Source organism: Mesitornis unicolor, unplaced genomic scaffold (genome assembly GCF_000695765.1).
Source record: "Mesitornis unicolor isolate BGI_N332 unplaced genomic scaffold, ASM69576v1 scaffold13927, whole genome shotgun sequence".
Classification (NCBI taxonomy): Eukaryota; Metazoa; Chordata; class Aves; order Mesitornithiformes; family Mesitornithidae; genus Mesitornis; species Mesitornis unicolor.
Window position 1 is genome coordinate 37,943 of NW_010195849.1, and position 21,229 is coordinate 59,171.

At 46.3% G+C, this 21,229-nt stretch overlaps 1 protein-coding gene across 1 annotated transcript in view; it reads right to left on the reverse strand.

The window, feature by feature from the left end:
• Window positions 1–19,425, reverse strand: part of NEDD4L (neural precursor cell expressed, developmentally down-regulated 4-like, E3 ubiquitin protein ligase) — a gene marked incomplete at its 3' end in the record, with an annotated part of 54,995 nt that extends 35,570 nt beyond the window's left edge. The window contains exons 1-3 of the mRNA XM_010188263.1: window positions 19,327–19,425; window positions 13,976–14,014; window positions 13,659–13,712 (exon numbers count right to left, since the gene is read on the reverse strand). The remainder of the gene's footprint in view (window positions 1–13,658; window positions 13,713–13,975; window positions 14,015–19,326) is intronic.
• Between the last annotated feature and the right edge of the window lie 1,804 nt (window positions 19,426–21,229).

Sequence of the window (21,229 nt, forward strand, 5' to 3'; positions counted from 1 at the left end):
AGCACCAATGCTCTGGTGCGCAGGGGGATTGATGTTCCCTCTGCAGCTCTCCAACAGCTACCATGTCCTGGGGAACCGCAGCAGCTGGGGTCTGAAAGGTGCGGGAGCTCATGATGCACAATGCACCTCACTCCTGCAACCACGCTGGCAGATTACAACAGAATTGCAAAAAATAACCACAGAAAAACCTTTGAGAAGTTGGTTTCACATCGTGGATGTTTTAGTAAAATCACCTACCAATCCATTCTGTTTGCATCCTGAAACTCAGCACAACGTGTCGATGCTTCTGTATCCAAAGTTTGGTTATAACGAAAAGCAGGAAGGCCAGAGCTCCAGAAATATTTGCTGCAAGTGTTTGGTGAGAAACGCTAATCCCCGTAAAACTCGAGGCTGTACCACAGGCAAGAAGGAGCCGTGTCTCCAGCCCCAGGCTCACAGAAGCTCCTTTGAAGAAGGCTGCATTTGCTGCGGAAGGGAGCACAACAGAGGGCAAACAGCCACGGCAGCTCCATGGGGAATGGCCTGGCACTGCAAACCGACCACTCCAATTCCCGTCTCCCTCCTCTTCCTGCATCTGTTTTGCTGGCACCCGGCACCAAAACCCAACCAACGTCCCCAGCAAAGCACCACTGCACTGCGCCACACAGGGCGCACACAGCCCGGGAGGAGGTGGGCAGCTCAGGGACCCGAGAGAGGACAGGGGTCTGAGACCTGCCCCACAGCAGGGTAGGTGAGGTGCTTAAGGGGTACTTATGGTGAGGTTCTACTCTGTAACTCCAAATGAGGAATAGATTAGACCTGCATAGTAATAACACCCAGGATTCACAAGTCTGTACTGGGAGAACAGTGACACTCTCCATTCCTTTCTCAGTTTCTCCTAAGTTAACAGAAAACTCAGTATCAGAGAACCAGCACAAGGCAACAGTCACTCCCTGAGACGAAAGCACCACCAGGTTTGCTATGGGGATGGCAGCAGTAAGACAAGACACGGGTTCATTTCCAGTTCTCTCTAACATGGAGCAGGTACCGGTTTGCTTTCCCTGTCCATGATGTTGCAAGGCCATGAAAACGACGAGTGGTGCTCAGACAAAACCAACCCTACCAAGATCATTTCCCACACCTGAATGGTCACTGAGGTTTCCCCACTTGGCGACTGCACCATTACCCCTTGTGATTCTTCTGCAAAGAACAAAAAATTACACTCCACTTGCTCGGTTAAGATCAAACGTGTTAACACAGCAAATTAAAGACACGTAACAGATCTCGTATAGCGTCACCACAAATTAACGGATTTCTGAAAACCCCTTTAGTTTTGGCTCTAAGCACCAAATTGTAGCTGCTTTTTTTGCATTTGATACTTTGTGCGTTGCTAAAAACTTTCAGAAGCTGCTAGTATATGGCTTCACTTCAGAGGAATGGTAACCATTTGAAAACGGAGATGTAATTTGTTTCACGATTAAACTTTTATTCCCAGAATGGACTCACAAAAGCACACTTAGGCCCTGGATTACATCCAAACTGATAATTACGTTTTAAACTACTTCCATTACAGTTCCTAATATTCCTCACTTTACTCGCTCTTTTTGTGTGCTGTACGTGTGAATGCACGCAGGTCACTGGAGAGCAAAAGGGAGCGTGTCAGAAACAAGGCACCGGACAGACGCTAAGGGATGAGGTACTCACAGAGCTGGCGCCAGGTTTGCTTTCTAAAACTCAGCATGAGAAGATTAGTCTTAAAATAAAATGCCTATCTTTGAGGTGCTTACTGAACCATAATGCCGTAACACCGGGAAACTTTCAACACATTTCTGAATGTAAATCAATCAAACAAGCAAACATTAAGTACCTGAATATCTCCCTGCCAAAGAAACAGCAAAGCCTGCTCCGAGGTGCCCCAGTAGCACGACGGCCATGCAGCCACACCTGCACATCTCCTTCACAACTGTTTTCTCCCTGATGGTTGCTTTGCTTTGCATAGCAACCTCCTGTTGAGCGCACAGCTTGTCCTTCACATGAACAACCACCGCGGCACGCTGCCTCTGCTGGGTACCAGTCCCTCACCGGATCCTTCCCTCACCCTGTGCACAGCGATCGCTGTTTGCTGCACGCCTGGAGCGCGACTGGTGGAGTCGCTGCATTCTGATTGCAGCTGGGGTTTGTCCCTCGCTCCCGCAGATGGGGGTTTACACACAGAGCAACCTTTACCTATGGAGTGGTCCTGTGGGGAGCAGCCAGCCTGAGCAGCTGCCCCTTACCTCACAGGAGCCCTTAAACTGGAGCTTTTGGGATCACTGTAGTTCATTACCAGAGGAGTAAAATGCTCATGAGCGCAGCTTCAATCATACAAAGTCAGTGGCCGAATTCCTAACAACTTCAGTCGGCCAAGATCTAGCCATACACCTCCAAATCATACAAACCAGCCAAAACCTGACACTGCTGCCTCAATCTGTGACACACGCACGTGATGAACACAAGTGGGCTGGAGCTCCCAAAGATCAGGCACAGGCACCTTTGCTCCCAACCCCAGACATCCCAGCTTCCAGAGGCTGTGCCTGGTCTCACAGGAGCAGCCCCTCCCCGCTCTGGCCCCGCGGGTTCTCGGTGCTGTGTGCTCGGTTTTGTCCCAGTGCAGGGACGGGAGCGCGTTCCTCTGACTCATCACAGCGAGGCACGGGCAGCACCAGAGAGGACCTGAATCTGATAATGGCACAAGTGCTCTAAACTAGTTAAATAAACACAATTTTCTCAAGTTAGGCTGTAGCCTGGTTAGTGGGCATTGTAGAGTATCTCTTCCAACCCTGTACCTTAAAATGACAAATATTAAAACAACCCTTCTTGAATCTGCCAAGGGCTGGAAACCCGTGTTATGCTTTACTGAATTGTGGAGCTGAACGTGAGTAAAGACCCCGCAACCTAACAGCGAGCTGCATCCCCAGACAGCACAGCCGTGTCCAACAAGCACCGTTCACTGCTGTTTGTGACAACTCCACGGACCGTGTTTCTACAGCACTGCAGTGTAACGCAGCCACTGCACAGCCCCCGCTCTGGGGGACACAGGACTGCATGGGTACAGAGAAAGGAAGGGAATAACACCGCTATTCCCACACCTTGATATGCTGTGGTTTTTATTTACAGGGTGTGAAGTAGAAGAACTTTTAAAAAAATATGTAAATAGTTTTAAACCCTCATCTGAGGTAAAAGGGTGTAACGTTCTTAGGAAGGATTAGTATCAGCCTCTGATGTCCTGTTTGAAAAGATTTTCACTGTTTGGTGAATACTTTCCTTCTAGAGTAGCTTGGTTTCAATAATAAAAGCATTTAAAATACCATACTCTGGAGTTTCATGCTTGTGTGTGTGTCCAGCAATCTGCTGAATACTGAAGTTATTGCTGAGTGAGTAGGCTCCTGTTGCCTTATTTATTATAAAGGGTGATTACATATAATTCTTTCCCATTTACAAAACACCCCTCTTTACACAGTAGGATTAAGAACCTAAAACTTCAATGAGTAACTGAAAAGAAGGGGAGTCAGGTCACAGAAATGCATGGCTGAGGCTCTCTTTTACTAAGATGAGCCCCACCTTGTACCAGAGCTGATCTCTCGTTTCTCAGCACAGCTCAAACACAGCGCAGCAGCACCAAGCATGGGGGGTTTCTCTTTCCAGCCCAGGAAGAAGGGAACAGGGAGGTCTGGACCTCAGCACACAAAATCCTCTGAGCTCACTCCAGAGTGGGTGCAAGGGGCGTCTTCTTGACACAGCTCACAAACCAGGAGCTCATTTTGATTCTGACTTTGATCCCCTCGCCCCTAGGAATCAGCACAGACAGATATGTGCTGGGGTGCTTTGGGGACAATAACACCTGGGCTTTAACCCCAGAATCAGCTTTTCCCACATGCATACACAGCCCAGCACTTTGCTAGGTTGACAGCAGCAGAGGATTTAAATGAGTGAAGGTGAAGCTTCTCCTTTTATTTATTCTCTCTTTCTGGGGAAAGAAACCCGCATGGTCACACTGCTGGTTTTATTCACGCAGTTTTCTGCAAATGATTGCTGACTCTGAGAAGCTGCCAATGCCATCCTGTTAGATGAAAAACAGACAAGAGCACCACGCTTTAGATGAACGAATTTTCCAATGAGACTTAATCTGGAAACCAAGTAAACAGGGTAGATTTGGACTGAGAAGAGCTGTTGATCCAGAGCAGTCATAAAAGATGCACACTCCTACAGTCTCCATTACTTGCCAGCTTTTCTCAAATAGGAAAGCAGCTAAAGAGCACAAAAGGCAAGCAAGCCTCTGGATCTGGTTTGTTATCTGTAATTTGCTGTGGTGAGATCTGCCCCAAAGCTGCTCCGCTGGCACCTTCAGTGTTAAGACTGTGTCAGCGTTTCCATTATAAATTGAGGGCCCATAAACTCAGCTTTAAAGAGATCACCGTGTACCGAAACTCAGCATGCAATTTTTCCATGCGGGAGCAAATAGTTTATTACTGCTATTAAAAAGAGTGATGTTATTTCCAGCTCTTCTGCTCAAAGTTTTATTCTGGTTTCTTTATTGAGAAATGCCAAAAGATACAGCTTTCAGGGAGAAAAGGGGCTAACAATGAAGCCTAGTAACATCCCAAATCATTTCCCAGGGAACTTGAGAATGCGTAGGTAAAGGCAGCGCTGCAAGTTCCCGATTCTCTGAAAACCTAACTAAAAATCCCATATGGATTTTTGTTATTTCACAAACTAATTTTCGCTGCTTCCAGTGTGCTATTTGTCCTCTGCTCACATGAAAAAGAAAAACCAAAGGTCACTCTGCTCCTTGGTACCCTCCTTCCTGTAAAACTCCTCTGCTCCACACGTGTTCAAACACGACAGCCTGCCCCTTCCAGCACAGGAAGATCTTCCAAGAACAGATGTGCACACTGATGGAAAGGCTAATTAAAGAGTAATTAAAAAAGGGGCCAGGTGATCTCTGGAGGGAGAAAAAGAAAAGGGGGGCATGGGGGGATTACAGATGAAGGAAAGGCCCATGGTGGGCTGTGACCTGGGGCAGATCCCTGAGCAGCAGTGGCTGAGGAGAAGGGACATCCCCAGGCACAGCCGTGGGCAGGGACGTACCTGCCTTTGGTGCAGCCCAGCGGTCGGTTGTCGAGAGAGGAACAGAGACTGGATTTGTCCTTTGAGAAAACCCAGAGAGACCTGGGGGATGAATCCACCACCCGCACAGCGCTGCTCACTGGAGCTACTGTAAACATCTCCCCAAGGGCAATGTGAATTATGTTCTGGAAATGCCTACTAAAGGCCAGACAGCAACCCCGGAGGAGCTCTCCAAGCTTAGTCATATGAAGTCGTGGTGCAGCATTAGCGCTGTGTAGCACCGGAGCAGATAGCCGCATTCGAAAGGTGCAGAACCCTTCGCCCTGGTTTGTTACCAGTGCGGGTGCGCTCTGCTGTGTCACCTGTCCTTGAAGAGACCTGGCAAGAAACGCTTGCTTCTGACATAGCTTTTGCCTGCTTCAGAAGACCTCTAAGTTTTCAAGAATATGCTCCTGGTATAATGAAGGCCAGCAAATAAACTGAAAACACCGGGACATTTCTTGTTCTGAACCATTGGGAATGCTGCATCACGCTGGGGAATCGCCTCCGGAATGGAAGATGCTGAGTGGTTCAGCTTGGCCCAGCCAAAGCATCGCACCCTGAGCACCACAAGTGTGCACGCAGCCAAATTTACCTCTCTGCACAGGTAACCGCTGCTACGCCTGCATGGACACATCAACAGACAGACAAAAGGAAAGTCTCTAAATCCAAGAATATTTTCACTGTACACGCTGGATCATAACAGAGCAACTGCTGCTTCCAATACACCTCCTCATCCACATAAAACCAGGACAGGCAGCCAAACAGCTATACAGACGTACCTCGGGAACAGGATTTGTCCCGTTTTTGTCTATTCTTTGGAGTTGTTGGACATTTAGGCTTCAAGCAATTAAAGCCCTTTTCCAATTCAAAAGCACCACTGTTTCCCATACCAACTCAAGTCCTGACAAAGAACCAGCGTGGAGGCAGTTACAGATGATGAATGGTGCTCAATTCAGCGTTGAACCCTGGGTTCCCAGCCTCTCCGGAAGAGCAGCCCGAGCTCCTGAACACCATGGAGCCCCACATCCTTCCCAGGGGTGCCTTACCCCTTCCCTTGGGGTCCACGTGAAAGCACCACACGTACTGCACGCGTCCACCCCACTCTGCTTCCGCTCCATGGACAGGGAACTTTGCCACAGACGGCGTCTCCGCTGCAGTTCAAACGCCAGGTGCTGGGCTCCCCCACGGCCCCAGCCTCAATGGAGCGCACAGCACAGGTGCCACATTCGAGGTTTTGGGGCACTCTGCAGGGCAGAGCTGGGGCCCTTCCCGAGGGCTGAGCTGCGCCTATTCCCGCTTGCTGCTCCTGTTTACCTGCCCCAAGCCCAGCCGGTCTCTCCGCAGCACAAGTCTATTCCCTGCACTTCCACAACAGCATCTATTCCAGAATTATTTCTAAGGAAGGAGAATAAAAGCCGAGTTGTGAGAAATGCAGACTTGCAGAGTCAAGAGTTGCCATCTCTGTTAACGAATCATCCAATCCTACTACTACAACATTTTGTTAGGGACTCTGTATTTTTATCACAACAAAGATGCCTTTGTCAGGTCTCCAGAACAGTTGTCCAATACATGAGATTTTTGAAGAGTTTCCCACAAACACAGCCATGCGCTCACACACCCCAGATTATAAACAATGTGAGTATTTGTTATATGCCACAGTCTATATCCCCACTTAGCAGCAGCCTATTGCGTTACACAGAAAATGTCACAGGAGGAAAATGAATTTGTTAAAGGCTTCCAGATAAAATTTTTCACAAGTGGGCATAAGCTCATACTTTCCTTAATATTTTATAATGACTTGTAATGAAATACATCCTGCTTGCCCAAAAACACTTCTGCCTAAAACAGAAGATATTTCAAAGGTCATAAACACTTGGTAGCAGCAGGACTGCAGACGCCCGCTCAAATGCTTTCACTCGAGATAAATCAGGCTGTAGCAGCTGCTGCTCACAGCCCCGGGCCCATGCCCTGGATCAATCAAATACACACAAACTTCAACGGGAAGAGTCTAGAAATTCTGTTTAACACCAACAACTATAAAACACAGCAACTTCTCCCCTGGCTCAACAGAACAAGTATTTCAGGCACACCCTTACTTAGCATCGCAGGTCCTCCAAACAAACCTCTGTGGGACAGATTAAAAATGGCACCTTACTACAGAATGTTTTACACCCAGACAAAACGGAGCAGAACCTTCACCAAAATGCCTTCGTTCCCCACATCTTGCCCAGCCAATCACGCCTACCCACAGTACTTCTGGGCTTGCTGCAAATATGAGAAAACACCACCAAAAAGTTCTAAGTTTCAACTAATTCTTTATCTTTGAAACTTTCTGTGCTAAAGAATGCAAGCTGCGTTTGGACCGAGCGTCTCTGACTGCCATGCTTCATGGCTGAGTAAACCGATTTCACACGGTAACTAACCCTAAGAGCACATGGGAACAGATTTCCCAGCTCTCTCTGGAAAGCCTGAGGTGTGACTCTGGTGTGCGAATCTCTGCTACAGCAAAGACCAAAGGAGCGACTGGGGGCCGGTCTGCCCCAGACATGGGGCACAGCTGAGTCGCGCCGAGCTGTAAGGTGCTGCTGTACTGTGTGTGCACTACAGCGACTTTACAACTGCTTGTGCTGGCTCTCTGTTGCTGGAAAGGAACAAGGGATGACAAACAGGGAAGGGAAAAATCAGACATACTTTTTTCTCCATTTTATTTTTAGTACGAGATTTAGATTTATTTCAGTATTTGAACACTTAACAGCCTGTACCGCATACATGAGAGTCAAATGAAGAAGAAAATGGGTGAAGTTTCTGCATTCCAAATATCCCTGCTGGAGCGTCCTCAGGCTGGCAGGACAGACACTGAGCACGGCTTCACAGAACTGCCAGCCTGGAGAGACTGAAATGAGACCTGCACTGCCAATGGATTACTTTTTATTTTATTCTACTTTAAGATAAAAGCTGCAGGATAGATACTTTGTGGTTTCCACTCACTGCCGACTGCAGAGCTAACCAGGAGGTTACAGGAGAATAACCCTGAGCAGATCAGCTTTTCCGCAGGGAAGCTGCAGAGTCACGGCAGGGCCTCGCTGCAGCCAGCGGCCGCCTCCCTGCACCGCGTTCACCGGGGGAGAGCGCAGGAGGAGAACAGAACGCGCAGCCACGGAGCCCAAAACCTCCAGCGACCGCTCTCACAGCTGGAGCCAGCCCCGCTCTGCTCTACACAGCAGCACCGTGCCCAGGCGCTCCCGTGGGCAGCGCTGAATTGCACAGGAAAGCAAATTAAGCAAATGACTGATCTAAACCCTTACGTTTCATTCCTACTTTGGTCTTAAGTGGCTTAAAAACATAAACCATCAATCCTCTCCCACTAGAGCAAAGAAAAACCAGAAGATTCATTCTGTCATCTTAAAGCAAATATCAAGGCAAATCCAAACAAGGAGACCATTTACTAACGTGTGCCAAGTTACTCGTAGTGTTGCTGCATCAGGGCTCGTGGCACACAAAAAAAAAAACAGGACACGTTTTTAATTTCCAGAAGAAAAAAGCCCCAATGTTATAAGAAAGTTGGTTTGGGTTTTTTTTTTCCTAACTCCTTGGTACTCTGATCTGCTAAGTCAACATCGTGACTGGAATTATCGTAAGGTTTCTACAGTCTTAGCTACTGTCGCATTACAACACACATTTTGAAACAGTGCAGAAGTGCACACGTCTGTACGTTATACTTAGATGGTGTCAAAGTATTTGGTTATAAAAACAGCGCATGAGGAACTCTTCGTGCAGCAAGGTCTCAGTCAACTAAATTAACACAAACACTTAATTTGCCATGTCAATGTTCTGATTTTTGAAAGTCTTTCCAGCTGACGTAACACTGAACTAAGAAACACGTGTGACATTAGGATCTCAAAATATTACACGGGATGTAATCACAACTGGGAGCAAAGTTACGTTACATTAGAAATAGAGATGACTCGTGGCTGGCTCCAGAGAAACGCAGAACATTCTAGCACCGACACAGGCAGTGCTTGGCTTGCCTCGAGCCGAGGAGCCTTTGCATGGCAATTCTGTCTGTGTTAGTACAGCGATTCCTGTACGTATTAGCACAGCAATTCTGCCTGTATTAGCACAGCACACAGCATCGTACTTACTGTGGCGCTGGCTGCTGCGGGAGCGGGGGTGCCACGACCCTCTTTACCAACAGCCTGACCCTGTTCCTCAGGCCCGCGGGTGACGAGGATCCTGAAGTGCTGCTGCCTCGTGTTCTGATCTGGTCTGATTTTGAACAAGCAACCCTGCCCTTGAGGAATCCGCTCGACTGAGTTGCTCCTAGGCATTTCTGACCCGTTCTTGCCATTTCCATGCAGTTTTGAACTCAATCCATCATCTGTGGGGTTAATTCCTTCTGCTGGTGGCTGGATGGGGTAGGAAGTACTCCTTTCCAGCCGTATCCGAGGATACCTGACCAACCTGTCCCCTTTTGTTCCAGTAAACCCAAAGTTGTACTCGCCTCCTGCCCCTGTACCGCTTGTCTGCGGTTGCTGTAACTGGAGAACAAAGAACTTTTTCCCTGAATTTACTGACATATCTGGCACATGCTGCAAGGACCAACGCCGGGGTTCGGGGCTGGGAGCACTGTTTTGAGCCTCAGTACCAAATGGGAGCAGAGTAACCTGAGGCACGTCTGCACTCGAAGCCCGATGCTGAATCCTCACACCACTTATGTTCAGACCTGAAGCGGTTTCATTTCCCTCATCTTCTTGGGCAGCTGATGAAGCATCCTCGCCCCGGTTATTAGAAGGAATAGTACAAAATATCCTATGATTACAGCAAACAGTTCCATTGATCGGTTGCCCCAGGTCTTCTGTCAGCCTGGGTGGAGAATCTTCAGGAGCTGCCACTGGGCTGCTCGGAGGAGAGCGGTTTTCAACAGGGGATGCGTAACGCTCCCTCAAGTCCGAGAGCTCACAGGGAAGCGTCTCCTCGGGAGCTTCCAGGGTTGCGCACTCGTCCGCGCAGCCGTTCGCAGCTTTGCGCTGAAGAGAGATCTGCATCGACGAGCTTCTCGTTGGCCGTGCGTCGATACTGTTCAGCAGCTGGGGAATAAACATGGATGTACTCCTTTTCAAGGAGCCCACTTCTTGCAAATCGCCTCCGCCGTAATCCGCTGCGTGTCGGGAGAAAGCGTGAGGACTGTGTCTTCTCGGCAAAGTGTGGAATGCCATGAAAAAGTCATCTTCTCTCTCCCGGTCGAGGATCTCCGATTCGGGGGCTGTGTTGCTTCGCCCAGAGCCAAAATGAAACCGCAGCCGATGGGCCATGGTTTTACAGAGAGAAGAAAAGGAGAGGGAGAACAGCAACAATTCAGGCACTGCCAGAAGTTAAAAACCAAAGACATAAACTCCAAGAAAAAGTGTCCCATCTGCCAAACTGTTAGCGCTGCAGCCCTGATAGCGACAGATAGCAGAAATAGCCCAAGTGGCAAGCGGCATTCCAGGCATGATTGGGGACGAGCGATCGGCGCTCCTACACACCGTGACACAGGGTAGGATGGTGGCGGTCACGTGGCCCGGTTCCCCCTCTCCAGTGTGAGCTGGTGGGGGTTTTGTTTTCTCTTTTTTTTTTCCCCTTTTAATGCCAGCAAGAGCCTGAAACAGCACCTTCACAGCTGCTCCTTTTCCATCAGAGGAGCGGCCCCAGCGGGAGAGCTCTCGCAGCTGACTAAGGCAGCGAGCACACTCGGCACTGCTATAAATCTAAACCACAGCAGATTCGCAAGGCACATTTCTATAAAGCACGCAGAAATTTAACTACGACAAAAGCACTTCGACTTAGTGTTAAAAGTTTCAGTCGACTCCACATGCAAATGAGAAAAATTATTTCAAGCTTAACATTTTGGTATGCGTTACAGCACTAGGTTATCATGGCAGAGCAGGAGTAAATATAGCACGGTTATGCTTTCAATTCTAACGGTGCTCACAACATGATTAAGCAACAAACTTCTTGCCTTTAAAAAGCCTCAACTTTTACATCGTCCCTACCAGCACGACATAGCCTGCACTACCCTGCGCAGTCCCTCTTAATAATTAAAAATTACAACAAGCAAAGCAATCACACATGGCAAAGATTTCTCACAGAACAAAACCAGCAGAAATGTGCAAGAGAGCAGGAGACAAAGTTTCTTTTTCAGTTTTACCAGGCAGCAAAGGCGAGTGAGAACCAGAGACGGGTGTTGCATGTCGTTTTGTACCGATTTGTCTTAAACCTCGTACAGAAACTCTGCCCATTGCTGGCCAGCCTCCAGCGAGAAAGTTTGCAACGTTACCACGAGCGCAACTGCCAGCAGGGAATACAGTTACGCTCCCCGAGAGCCAAGCAACCTCAGAAAAGGAACAGGCAGGCTGGATACACCAACACACAAAACAAACACCCAAAATCAGCTCTGTCAACAGGCAGAAACGCAGTGTTATGAGAATGCTCACATGCGAAGTGTGCTCACAACAGCACTTGTTAGTGCGTACTAGAAAAACTCCGCTTAGCAAGCAGCGTGGCTTCATTTCAATGCACAGACATTTGTTCCCTAAGAGGGCTGGAAAGCTTCACTTTTGTCACCAGCTCCGAGCAGTTGTAGGTGGTGGGTCAGGCTCTGGATAGACACCGAAACCTCTGCCTGCAAGCAGCCTGTTTTCACAGGACAGAAAACCCCAATCACACGAGGAATGGGAGCCCAAAGCGCTGAAGGTGCCAAGAGCCAGCACAATCCCCTATTGTGTTCAGTGGACTGCGGGCCAGCGACGGGAAAAACATCAGCAGCTCCTACACAGCAACAGCACTGCAGATCGCCTTGTGGAAGCATCCACCTTGATATTATTTTATTTCTCAATAAAACCTATTATGCAAGGACACCGTCTCTTTGCACCAAAGATGAAGCCTGCATCATACAGTCTCTGTTTTGATTGGGGAACAGAAAGGACGTAGTGCAAAGCCAGAAAGTCATTTGATAATTTGGGAGCATGATGAAGAAACAAGTTACTGCCCTAAAAGTCATGCAAGTACCGACAATAAGTATTTCAGAGCAAAGCCAAAATAATCAGTTCACTGTCTCATTCTGTAAACATCACCCAGTGGAAATCTGCTACTCTAAGACACCCTTGTACTCACTGGTCAATAGCTCAGAGCACCTGCTGGGAGGAGAGCAGCGGCTCCTAAACCACCGAGCGCTGCCTTTGCCAGGCAGCCACAAGCCCAAGGGCAGACGGGCCACAGAAGCAGGATCACAGGACCAAATAGAGTGATTCAACAGTAAAGTACCACCAAAACTGCCAGCATAAGGCCAGTACTGCATACAGAAAAGTCAACATCTTCAGCAGTGTATCTGGAATTAATACCAGAACTGCCGTTTCTCAGCTGTCACTGCATATAGCGTTTTCTTCCTGCAGCACCTCCCTGTTACCATCACACAGGGACATCCCCGGGGATGCCACTGCCCGTGGCAGGCCAGAGCACGGCCTCAGCCACATCCTCCATGTCACACAGACGCCCTGCAGCCACCCACGACACACACAGGCTGGACAGAGATGCCTGAGCTCACACGCTGCCACACAGCTACGGGTGCAGGACTTTGCTCCAGCGTGTTCACATCAGCTGGCAATGGCAGGGTCTTAATGCTGCGAAGAACTGACCAACGATCTCCTTGAAGTCCAAAAGGTACAGGACCGTTTTAACAGTGCAAGTGGTCATTACGATCCTTATCTGTCCATAAGCACACCCACAGTCAGCCCACTCTAAAAGCAGTCACAGATCTACCAACCTAAAGGAAGATACAATCATTTGGCTGTAAGTCCTCTTTCCCCCCAGATTACAGCTTGTCTGTTTTTCTTCAGCCTACATTTAATATAATATATTTTTGAAGACATATGTTTCTGTACTGTTGGGCTTTTTTTTAATAAAAGGATCTTCACAAAGCAAACAAGTTTAGTAGAGACTGTACTGCACCCAACCAAGAAAATGTTAATGCCTGACCTCATAAAGAAAGAAAGAGCATCACAATTTTCAAAAGCCAAAACAGAAGCCAGAATGACAGTGTTGCTTCTTCCATGTCCGTCTGTGGGAAAACCTTATCTACAAACATTAGCAAATGCAGGGAGAGAGATGTTGGAAGAGCCACTGCATCAGCCAAGTGAAGTATTCGCAGCACAGGAAAGGACACTCCGCTGACCAGGGGGTGAAGCAGCTGCTTTGCAAGTGCCCAAAAAAGGTTGGGACTTCATGAGTTTGCACTGGAGAAGTCCAAGGAAGAGCACGAGGAGGTTTTCACTGTCAGAACACCGAGCTGTGGAGGACCGTTTTGGTCTGAGCCAGCAGGGCACTACTTTTGTGTTTAATGCTCTCTTAGTCCTGATATCAGATGGTTTTTATGCTTCTACCTGCATTTCTTAGCACACTTACGTAAGCAACAGACAGAAATGCACCGTTAAGATGTGCTGTACTTTCACATGGTGCCCTGCGAACAGTAAAACACAACCAAGACAGGCACTCACCAATCTGTTTTCATCGAACACTTCAAACAGGAGACGATGATTGGTTGGGTTTACCTGTGAGAAAATTCAAACAGTGTCACTTTAGGTTCATGGCCTTGATAACAACGATCATACAGTGATTAAACCAGGAAAACAGAACGGGACTAACAGGTTTTCTGCAGATCTTCAGTTTTACTTAAACTGGAGCAGCAGAACAGTCATTTCATTGCTGCAACTAGAACTGGCCCAGCAGTTTACATTAAAAGCTCTCATTTACTGTGTTCAGTGTGATTAATTGCAAATGTCATAATAATAACTGCAAGTAAAGAGAAACTTACTCTAAAATAAAATTCTTCATTCCATTTTGGATTCAGTGTCTGCAAAAGAAATAAGCATATTTACATACTAAAATTTCTTTAGGTTTGCTGCTTTGCAATCATCAAAATGTGCATGCGAGTGACACTCTTCTAGGAAAAAAAAATAGAGAAAAAAGTATGCCATAAAAAACTTTTACAGATATTGCCATCAAATTGTTTAGAAATTCTCTGCTGAGTAAACCAAACGTGGGAGGAGGATACTTGAGTCAGATGATCCTAAAATAGATGTTAAGTATAAATAGGATTCTATGAGTAAAAGACAAATCACTGACTACCTGTAGAAATAAAACCTGAAGACTTTTCATTCTAAAGATTCATTTAAACCCAGGTGGAAAAAAAAGGGTTTTCTTTAAATACAAGGTCAATTTTAGGGCTACAGAAATAAGGACAGGTATGTAATGTAAATTAAACAAAAAAAGAACAAAAGGACAGGTTATTTCCTTCGAATAGGTGTGATACTCTTCTTAACCTCCCCCAAGCCGATGGAGGATTTTAACTTTCTGTTAATAACCTGAATAAAAGGTACAGAATAAAATACGCATATAGACTGCAACGTGAAGTGAGCTCGAGCATGACAAAATAAATGGATTAAAGGAAAGAGATGAGAACCTCAAACATGAATAATCTGGGCAATTCCCACTGGGACCAGTTGAAAGGCAAGCACAAGATGCCCAGTGGTTCTGGTTCCCGGCCACACCATCCCCTCACCCTGTCCCGCAGCAAGGATTGACCAGAGGAGCTGACAGTGAACTCTGCCTCTGCACCCACCACAGTTTGGCTGTAGCAGAGGAGAATGTGGCTGCTGATCTGAGCTCCTGGATCTGGATCCGAGGCTGATCATCTCCATGGCCCTGTGCCTCCTCACACCACCCTCCCCTGCTAATGGAAACCCAAGGGGTGCTCGGACCACCCCATCCCATCCCACTCCACCCCATCCTGCTGACAGCTGTGCCCCCCCTTCCCTGAGCTGGGGCTCAGACTGAACCCAAGGGTGCCAACCTAATATTAGCAATGAAATCAAACACCGACATCTGGAAGCCCTGCTCTAGAAAATTAGGGGGAAAAGGGAGGACAAAGGGAAATAAGAATACAAAGAGATCAAAATTCTAAACCTATGTAAAGCTGTACTCTCAGAAAAGTTGTACTTGTTTGCCCTAAGCAATCTTACAACAGAGCAGGAAAATACTCCATGAAAAAAGACCATGTAAAAGGTAGATGAAAAGAAGATGTGTGCAGGTGAGGGGCAGGGAGAGGGGATGGGGACAGAGAGGAACTTTCCACTTTTTTTTTGCCTTAAGGAGCACAAACGTATTCAGTAAAAAAATGAAGAAAAAAAAAAAAGAGTTACTTTTAACATACTTGTTTTCATTAAGTGCTGCTGTTATTGGCAAGAGAGGTTCTGTCTAATGTAACAAATGAAGTGTGGTCTCATACTAAATTTGAGGGCACTACTGTCCATCAATGGAGGTTTCATTTTGAATGCTGCTCAACCACAAATACAAATCTCAAGAATTATCCGATGTATCAGGCAGCACATTTTTTGGTGATGTCCTGGTTACGGGCAGGGATTTCTCCCACCTTGTCAGGCCCAACAATTAGCAGGTCAAGACAGAAAGCACAAACACTGGGATCCCAGCAAAGGAGAAAGACACGTGCAAAGAGAGGCCCCAGAAATAAATGCATGAATAACTACATAAAGGATATTAGCAGGGAAACAACAACAAAAAGGCTCATCAGCAAAAAGAGAGACATCCTAAAAAGGGCAAGAACTGTACAGATAAAGGACTGCCAAGAGTCAAGCTGAGTTAGATCTTCCGCAGGATATTAAGCAAGCACAAAGGAGGGTTTTCAACCATCTGAATCAAATGAGAGCACAGAAAGAAAGGATGCTCCCGAGCAGGGAGGCTCAGTGGGCAGACAGAGCACGTCCAGTGATGGGAATGGTGCTCAGCGTCACCCAGGGACAGGGCACAGTGGCTTAAGGGAGCGGTGCACAGGCAGAAGCTGTCACAGCCAATGTGGAAGCGGAGCCTTAGGAGCTCAGCCAAACCAAGGAAACTGGACAGCCTTCACCCAGGCTTTGGGAAGTGAAATCACCGCCTGGCAGCAAGAATCCCAAAAACATACTGAGTGTCTTACAGGATGCCGCAAGACGGCAAACACAGCTCTTTATTGCAGAAAGAAGAGGGTGTTGGTGGCCTAGCAGGCCACTCAAAACACCGCTCCAAAAGGAAAGGTGGGGCATTAATCAAAGTCCATGGCTGGAATAACTAAACATGTGCCAGGAGGTAAATCAAACCACAAAGCATCAGAAATTCAACACAGCTAGATCATGGCAGGTGAAGGGGCAGTTTTTCTGGTAACCTGATGTGCACTGAACCTCTGGGCTGCAGGCAGCCCTTGGCAAGATGTGTGCCACGAGCTGCACATGTGGTGCACTGGGGAAAGGGGAAACACAGCCCCTTCTGCCCTCCCGAAGCAGTGCCACAGGTACCCACTGCACTGAGGAAGACAAAAAAGAGAAGAAAAATAAGAAACTAGTAAAGGGTTAGACATCATCGCACTACAATAAAAGAGCTGAAGGAGGTCATTAGCAGTGTCTTTCAGAACCACTCCTGGGGCTGATTTTGCTCTGGTTTTTTGTTAATGTTTTTAACTCCAAATCAAGACATCCTAATGATGTCTGTTATTTGCAAAACAAACAGATTGCAAATCACATGGGAGGAACAGTGCTTTGAGGGCAGGCGTCTTGAGATGGAATGAGACAGTTCAAAGCAGAAATGAGTAACTAGCACTTCCCAGTGGATGAGTTAACATCACTGTTCTGGAAATGCCCGAGAAGTCCAGGCTGTAAGCGACAGTGACAAGAGCAGTGAGAAAGGGCAGATGCAGTCCCAGGAACACCTCACCATGGTCAGCCCTCTCTGCAGTTGGGTTGCTGGGCAAACATTGGCCTCCTCTTCCTTCCTGGGACACCACTGAAACCCATGAGCTTCTCTCTTACTTGATATAACCAATGCAGCGCTTCCACATCTTCACTACATTTGTATTTATGGTGGTCTTCTGAGACGCCTTCTTATCCTCCTCTCAACCTGGATCACAGCTGCTAAGGACTGCTGCAGACCCTCATTTCCAGTCGAATGCTCTCGTTTCAGCCTCCCCTCACTCCTGCACTACATCCATTACATCTCAAACACGTAGGAGCCAAATGAGCCACATCCTTGTAATCATGCTTTCATACCAGCAATGCCCTATCAAATAAGGACTATGCTGTTCTAATAAGAATTTAATAATTAACTTAAACCTTAAATTAATTAAAATAGAAATCAGAAATTTACTAGAACTCTGGATACGAATATCATTATTTCCTAAGAAGCGAGGGGAAAAAATAAAGTCCTACCCTCCCTGCCACGCTTCCCATCTCCTCTCCCCCATTTCGCAGACTTGCTGCTGCTTTACAGAGCAAGCCATCTCAGTAAACCATTATTTTTCAGGAACCCTCAAGAATCCATTTTGCTAACAAGGCCACGAAAGCGAGCGCACAGACTGCTGGTGGGGTGCCACTATTCAAGTGTCTCTGACTGCCCCTGAGCTCTCTCCAGAGGAAAAAGCATTGCCCATTCAGTAGCTGGGACAGTCTGAGCCCATGTTGCCACCGGTCCAAGATTACTACAGTGGGCCAAATTATTTTTTTAATAAGAAAATAAACCTTCACCCACGCTCATTTGATTCTTTTCATCCACCCTTTACAATGTAAGACGGATGTATCAGCGCACAGACTCTAACTTCTGATGAGCATTGCCTGTCTGTAACAAGACAGTCACAGCCCTTCTCGCGCTGCAGCAAGATCGCGTCAGCTCAGGCTCTAGCAGGATGGGAAAAGCCAGGTAATTGATCACAGCGAACGCGTCAGCTCAGGCTGTACCAGGGCTGCAACAGCCAGGTACTCACCACAGCCTGACATGAGCTCTGCGGCCCCTGAGTGGTTTCCCTGCATAGGCTGCAGGTGCAGGACTCTGTCCCAGGAAAGGGCACAACAACAAACACACAACACGCTCGCTACAAAAACAAGGTACACAAACAGCGAGGAAACCTCCCTTGTGTGAAACTGGTGAGACCATCCTGGGCATCCGAGACTGCTTCAAGGAAGCCAAAAATGCCACAGTCCACATTGTGACTCTAGCCACAAACCAGCTACTCCTTTTAGGAAAAGTTAACGTTTTTCTCACAAATTTTAATGTCTACAAACTTCACATAAAACAAACCCAGATGGGCCGTAAAGAACATATTTAAAAGGAACATAATGAACGCAATGAACGTAAGAACGCTATTATGAAACAAGTGCCAATGCTTAACTAGGAAATCTTTCTCCAATGACTTTCGCTTTCCACCAGCAAATAGGCCCGGGTTCTGTGAAAAGCCCTGCCTGAACCTCCCAGCTTGCAGCTCGGTTTTCTCCTGACACCTAACGTCCTGGTTTCAGAACAGCACCGCTCTGGTTCGTGTTTACATTTCCCTCGCTGCTCTGCTTCACAACAGTGATTTCAACTGAACCACTGCTGATCCCAAATATCTTCGTAAAAGTGACAACTCATTATTTTTCCTTTATTTTTCATATGGGTTATGACTTTTTTCCTCTCTGCCACCACTATCAGTAAATTTAAAATAAAATCCTTAAGACCCTGATAACAGCAAATATTCCCTGGTGGAATTTTTGTGTGGAATGAAATTTAAAAAAAAAAAAACACAAAACAAAACAAAATTTAATTTTTGTTCTAATTAAAAATGTAATAAAACTAATTAAAAATTCTAATGAAACGTGTTCAGTGCATCTCCAGGCTTTTCTTACAACACATCTTCTGTCGTTTGGCTGTCTTTAAAGTCTCATATTAGAAAAATATTTGAAAATGGAGATTTTGAAAGGAAACATTAAAGAATGATAATGTTTGCTTAGAGTTAAATAAATAATAATTAAAACAGAGTTTCTTAGCTCTTTATTTCAGCTATGTCTTTCATTAAAATATGACTTTGATAACAGAAACGGTGACTGATGAAATGACATTTGATAAGCCAAGGTTTAGAGAATAATATGCAATCTATCAGGATCTTTTTCCTCTTGTTTCTCTATCAACAGACCTCGCACGCTGAAGATGCATGCGCTTGTTTTCTTATTTTGGTTTGAAAAAAAATACATTATTCATTTGCTATACATGTACACAACTATTTAAATAAATGTTGTATTACATTACAGAATTGAGTTCTAGTATTCTTAGTATTTCCAAAACAGTGGAATAAGAAGAGTATATACGTACCTTCTTAATAGTCTTTGTCTGCACAAGAGCAAGTTCTCTGTTCTCATCTGCTACATACAAGGAAAGTTTCACATACGGGTCACTGCAAAAGAAGACATCATATTTAATGGGAATATAATTTTACAGCCAAATACATTTTCAGTATAAAACTTCTCTCCCCACAGGGTCACCACTAACCCAGCCGAAGTTTACAGAGAACCCTTTAACTTTATCTTCATTAGGATGCAGTGTCGTGGTATCCACCCTGAGCCATGGCAGGGCTGAAGCCAGACACACTTCCAAAACACCAAAACACAGCCTGAAGCTTCTTTCCAAGCACCACACACACCAGTTCTCAGGTTAAGTGATCTCACAGGAGCCAACTGCTCAAGGAAGCATTTCCATCAATTCTCCTGAGCTGCACCTTGCTTTGGAGAAAGCTGTGCTCTTACATCAGCCAATGCAAAGAAAGGTCTTGGTGACAAGGCCGTTTGGCGCAGCTTACAGCCAGTACCACTGGGAACAGCGCTCTGGCACATCCAATTTCAGTGCAGCTAATGGCTAAATTAAACTGAGAAAAAAAATAGCAAGAGAATTTGAGGGATGACTCGGGTGTCTTTCTACTGCAGTACCTGGCCCTCCGCAGCTCAGGTTACCAGTTTCAGCACAACGGTGCACTAAGCCATTTCCAAACACGTGAACAGGGCTGTGACTCAGCTAACAGACTCACGGGAAAAGAGAATGCCAAGCAGAAGAAAGCAGATGCTCCAAGGTGGCTCTGCATAAGCTGGCTCTGCCCAGAGGGGCCGGTGCCAAGTCTGCCAGCTCCAGAGCTGGCACTTCAGGCACCCACAGCACCGCAGCTCCCCGGGCCATGGGAACACTCGAGCGGTACCGGCTCCTGCCCCATAGCTCCCGATGAACAGCAGCACTCTGCAGAGAGCGGCCTCTCCATTACGTCTGACTCTTACCCAAACTTGGTAAATGGCATCAAGGTAAAGTAAAACTTCACTGCAATTTTCCTCTGATCACATCTCCCTTCAAAATACTGCTAAAATTACATGTTATGTTTCCACAAGGATTTCACTCCTCTCCCATGAAACACCTGTTTCTTTTATAAGCTTGCTAGACAAAACTTCCAAAAACTACAAAGTTGTGCTTGAACAACAAACCTCATAGACAGAACCTGCCAATGTTAAGGAGCACAAAAAAAAAAAGAGAAGGAGCCATTAAAGATGCCACTGTAGAGGCATTACGGTACAATAAAAAATTGCTTTTTCATGCTAGGAACATTCTTTGACACTTGAAACTGAAGACTTCATAAGCTCAAAGACCTTTTCATGACAAGTATTGGTAAAGATCAAGCTGAAAATAATTAAGGTTGGGTTTTGTTCATTTGTTTGATTTGATACTTTTTACAGTTTCTTTGAGATATTTCTCTTATACCCTGGTGCTGTGCCATTAAATTTCTATTGCAGTTCACAAATGAAAGCTTATCCTCTTGAACTCTAACATTACCCACAAAACTTCTTCAGGAAATGCAAAACTTATTTCTAGGCAGGAGACCAAGGATCCCAAAACATCTCCGTAATGAAAATGTGCATGAGACCAGGAGCCTTCTCACACGGTGAATTCATTGCATGTTCAAAGTCCTGGAACTGCAAACACCACGTCCCTATTTTAGAAACGCAACTGCTATTAAAATGTAAGCAAAACATTCAACTGCTCTACTCGGGAAAACATAAACTAAACTAAATCACTGAACACCTGCTCTCAGATGTTGATTTAGCTAAAAACCACAAGCGCCAAACAAACACAAACCCCCAACCAAACAAACAACGCCCCATGTCTAACCAGAGCAGTTGTTTCTGCACTCCCAGAAAGAACAACAGAAACACAAGAAACAAAGATGAAAGGTTCAGGG